Raw genomic sequence first — 4,985 nt, 5'->3', positions numbered from 1 at the left:
CATTCATTAGTAATCGTCGTATATTCCTTCATCAGACTGGAGGATGAAGATTAACACAAAGAATAATGGTCCAAGCAAGTCGGTGGTCCAGCTCAAGTTTTTGGAGAAATACTGCAGCGAGCTCCTCAGCTGTGACCCGCGCGGTCTCACAGTGTCCTGAACTCATCCGGTACTTCCACCCGAAGGACCAAGATCTACAGCCAGAGTTTGCCAAGAATAGGTAGATTATAATGAGAATTACGCACATTTCTTAGGGAATACCACTATGTCCTGAGCATTAAGCACAAGTGGATCGACTTCAAACCAGTGTCCCGTTATGTTTCGGTGATTTAATTCAGTACAATAAATAGTCATACATTTACAATGTGACTTCCTTCCTCAGTATCATGATCATGCCTTCAGAGGATTCCACTGGACATGACAAGAGTGTCAACATTGGCAACGTTACGCAGCCGTTCGTAACAGAGTCATACCGGTGCATGGCACCCTATGAGACCAAAGACACCAAGAACCGGCCGTTCAAAGTGGCCGTGGACGAAAACTTGGACGTGCTCATCAAAGACAAAGCAGGTGAGAGAACGTCTGCCTTCCGTAAAGTATAATGCGCACGTATTTTCCTTTGTAATGAACATGTAAAATCGCATCACTTTTAATCTCTGCATGAAGTATTGATTATGTGACATGTAATGGGTTTGAGAGAACTGATCATAAATGTCCATCACCAGTCTAACCCCTCTCCCTCTGCTCCCAGGCTGGTGGCTGGTGGAGAATGAGGACAAGCGTATGGCCTGTTCCCTGCTCCATACCTGGAGAAGGTAGAGGGGGATGAGGAGGACGAGAGTGACGGGTCCTATGGAGAAAGTAAGAGACCATCATCTCTTATCCCTTACACATATGTATTTATGTTTTATAGACTTGGAGGGATCATCAGGGGTACTGTGTGCAAAAATGTTCACATCAACAAATATATAAAACATTCACATATAGCGATGCACCAGCGTCAAGACATATACACTGCAAATACTGTACTGTGCATGTACTGCAAGGTGTGGACCACCACTGACAGTATAATGATGTTGCACCTATCCTAACATTCTGATACCACAAATAGGTGTGCTGTACAGTGCTGTCAGAAGCTACAAAGCCACAAATGGAGACGAGGTGTCTGTGGACATTGGCTCAGTGGTGGAAGTCCTGCAGAAGTCTGACAATGGCTGGTGCTGATCAGGTATGTTACTGAACAACACCTGTCTGACTAAACAGAAAGAATACAGTAGCTATAGCTGTAAAGAGAAGCATGACTTCCAGACTGTCGGAACCATGGAATCAAAATGATTACAACTCATACTAATTCTATGGTCAGATGACAGCAAATGCATTGAGAGAATAGGAAGTGAATTGGAATTGAAAGTCATGGTGCAGACAGGCATGCAGAGTATCATTGCCCGTCCATCAGATATCATGCAGAAACAACAACGCTGATTATCTCACCTACATCACAAGTCATCATTGGTTGATTCTGAAGAACCAATACCAGAGATAGCTGAGCCATTGTCTGCTCAATGCTCTTGTGAGACAACCTCTCAGCGTGTTCCACCCCTATCATTAGAAAACAGTTGGTAGCTTCCCCTTGGAAGTTGACGGATGACTGAATTACTTAGCTGTTATCTTTTCACTGAATCAAATCCAAAGATTCTCTTGACAATGGCCGTGTCCAAATACCAATAAGTTCTATCTTGCATAAATATAATTCGATAATTGGCTTTTATGTCCCGAACCCTCATTGGTTTGAATAGTATCAGCAATTTTTATATTTTATTCATTTGAACTTCACAACATTAAGGGGGTATTTAGAGTACTATATAGGTAGAGAACATTGAACAGAACAAGGATATTGTCACGTTCCTGACCTGTTTTCTGTTAGTTTTGTATGTGTTATGTTGGTCAGGACGTGAGTTTGGGTGGGCAGTCTATGTTTTCTGTTTCTATGTTGGTGAATGGGTACCTAATATGGTTCTCAATTAGAGGCAGGTGGTTTTTCTCCTCTGATTGAGAATCATATTAAGGTAGGTAGTTTCACAGTGTTTGTTTGTGGGTGGTTGTCTCCTGGTGTCTGTGTCTATGTTGCACCATACGGGACTGTTTCGTTCGTTTTGTGTAGTCATTTTCCTGTTCGTTCGTTCTGCGTTACATGTAAGTCCTTACGTTCAGGTTTGTCTACTCCGTTTGTTGTTTTGTTTAGTTAAGTGAAGTTCGTGTTTTCGTCTTTACTTTAATAAATATAATTTCAAATCACAAGTCTGCATTTTGGTTCGATCCCTGCTCCTCCTCTTCGTATGAAGAGGAGGAGAACGCCGCTACAGATATGTCAATAAACTACATTTGGACAAAAATGCAGATAGAACCTTCCAGACGTCAGTTCAACGTCTAGTTTTGATTTACATTTGGTTGATTTCTCATCTAATGTGAATTCAAAAAAAATTGTTAAACGGTGGGGTGAAAAAAATACAAAATTCCCCTACGTTGACTTTTTTCAAATCCAATCAGTTTTCCATGTTGATTGAACGTCATCACATGGAATTACATGGAAACAACACTGATTCAATCAGTTTTTGCCCAGTGGGTTATAATCTCAAGTTCTGAATTTGTTTTTTACTGCATACCTTATTACTAAACGTATGTTCAAAATAGTATGTAGTAAGATTAGTACACAGTATGTAGTTTAAGTAAGTAGTAGCCAAGCCATATTTCGGACACGGCCATTGACTTGTCAATTTAAGTGAAAGCTAGACAGACAAATGTGTACAAAGGCCACAGACTTGTCGTCTATCATTACCTAGGATAACATATTGTCCCAAGGCTTTGACAACATTGGGATTTCTGATATGAAATCCAAACTCATGTCAGTTTACAATTTCTCACTTCTTCTTTCTCCTCTTGACAGATACAAATGGCAAGACCGGCTACGTACCTGCCATGTACCTGCAGCCCTACAACAACCCTCGTGTCCGCCTGGCGGCTCTCAACCAGGCCCAGCTGCAGGTCCACGGCTCCAGCTCTGACCACACGCTGGCCGGACACTCCCACGAGCGCAGTCGTTCCAAGGCAACCTCCTGCAGCTCGCCGGCTCCAGTCCTTCCACACCAAATCAGCTCAAGCCTACCGACAAGCTCAAGTCTCATTCTTTTATGTTCTATCTGTGCCGCCGCCTAGCCCTTCACCTGTGATGGTCACCACCCCCGCCCTGGCATACCCTAGCAAGGGCACTCCAACACCTACTGTCATGGTGGAGGTGGACGGGGAGGTGGATAGACACAAAGCGCAGCCTCGCTGGCAGCACAAGGGCAGCATGGGAAGCGAGGCAGCAGGGAGCGAGGGCAGCATGGGAAGCGAGGCAGCGACTTCACTCAGCGACGACCTCAGTTCGTCGTCCTGCAGCTCGTCGCTCAAACCTGACCGCGCCGACATGGAGACGAGCGTCCCTCGCGGCCACCGACCCAGACCCACCCAACCCCCACCACCATTGGTGGATGGCGTACCGGCACCTCAACCCAACCCACACAGCAGCCCAGGCGTGTCGGAGGCGCGAGGCACTAGGCCCAGCGAAGATTATACCCAAACCGTCACAGACATGGCCCCCACACCCCCAAGGTGCCCCCAGGCCCATGGCAGTCCGCGACTTGCACCTACACGCTCACGCGAAAAGAACGCCTCCAAAGCCAAGCTGTCGCCAGCGCCTGCTGTGATGACTGAGCCGCTAAATTGGAGCAGTGTTGACCCTAAATGGGGTGGGTCCAGACCCACTGGTGAGTCATGGGCAGCCAGTTCCTCCTTAGCCTTTTAAAACCGAGGTGAAGACTGGGTTGTGGCCAGGACTTCTGGTTGTCTTGATGGTTCCAGGAGAATCTAAAGGCTTTAGCACAGAGTCACTGTACTAGAAGCCCAGAAGACAGCATCTCGAGACCTTCATGTCTAGTTACTATCCAGCCCCCAGGCCCTGCCTTCTGATACTGTCTTCTGGCTCTATGTATATTTTTAATGTGGAAGTTTACTTCTTGCTCTGTTCGTCAGGCCTACTTCCATGCACCTGCAGATGGATACTGATAACTGCATTGTAGACATTATTTTAAATGCTGTCTGTTAATTCAGGATTTATTTTGTGGATGAACAAATATTAAGGTTGGGGGTTTACTGTCATTTGTTTARGTTCCTGTTTTAATGAAGAATTTTTCTTAATGTGAAAAGTCAGGTTTTATACTGGTGTAAATAAATATTCAGTAGKAATTTAGATAGGCTTGATAGAAAACAAGAAAACATTTCTGTGATTGTCATGAATTAGTGCCTTCTGTTAAATCCAAAAATGTGTTTTCATAGTATGGCCTTTTAATCTAGGGATCTCTATTTTTCCATACTGGAAAACTGTTATTAGCAACTATGGTTGATTCCATATCATATTGTACTGCAAACTGCAACAAATTCTAATACTAAAATAACTAGCAACTATAGTTGATTCCAAATCATGTTGTACTGCAAACTGCAATAKATTTTAAAATATCATACTAAAATAACTTGTCCGCCACTTTGAATGGAGAAAATATGCTGATTTAAACTTAACAGGATGTTGTGAGTMTGTGGCATACGCCGAGTGCCCTACAGATAACACTGGTTCCATCTCTTTTCATCCATAGCAAAGCACCCAATTTCTGTCTTGGAGTCACCATTTCTATCCACCACTWGCTTACTATGAATCATACTCTTATACTGTTASAGCTCTCCCTGAGTCCACTGGCTTATACTGTTAGAGCTCTCCCRGAGTCCACTGGCTTATACCAGAGATCCCAGACTTAAATGTGACAGAAATACACAGGATGACAATATGCTTAACAGGCTGGACCAGTCTAATAATGTGGTTAAGGAATGTAGGCTGTGGACTCAGGGAGAGCTCTAACAGTATAAGCCAGTGGACTCAGGGAGAGCTCTAACAG

The 4,985-nt window shown here is 44.1% G+C and overlaps 1 protein-coding gene and 1 pseudogene across 5 annotated transcripts in view; one reads left to right on the top strand and one right to left on the bottom strand.

Annotated features, from left to right (window-relative positions):
* The window catches only part of LOC112067827 (NADPH oxidase organizer 1-like), a 7,569-nt pseudogene extending 4,258 nt beyond the window's left edge, over positions 1-3,311 (top strand).
* The window catches only part of znf106b (zinc finger protein 106b), a 129,406-nt gene that overhangs the window by 99,133 nt on the left and 25,288 nt on the right, over positions 1-4,985 (bottom strand). The window lies entirely within an intron of this gene.

The sequence above is a fragment of the Salvelinus sp. IW2-2015 genome, linkage group LG28 (genome assembly GCF_002910315.2).
Source record: "Salvelinus sp. IW2-2015 linkage group LG28, ASM291031v2, whole genome shotgun sequence".
NCBI classification, from domain to species: domain Eukaryota; kingdom Metazoa; phylum Chordata; class Actinopteri; order Salmoniformes; family Salmonidae; genus Salvelinus; species Salvelinus sp. IW2-2015.
Note: the sequence above shows the minus strand (reverse complement) of the source record. Positions and strands in the feature narration are given on the sequence as shown.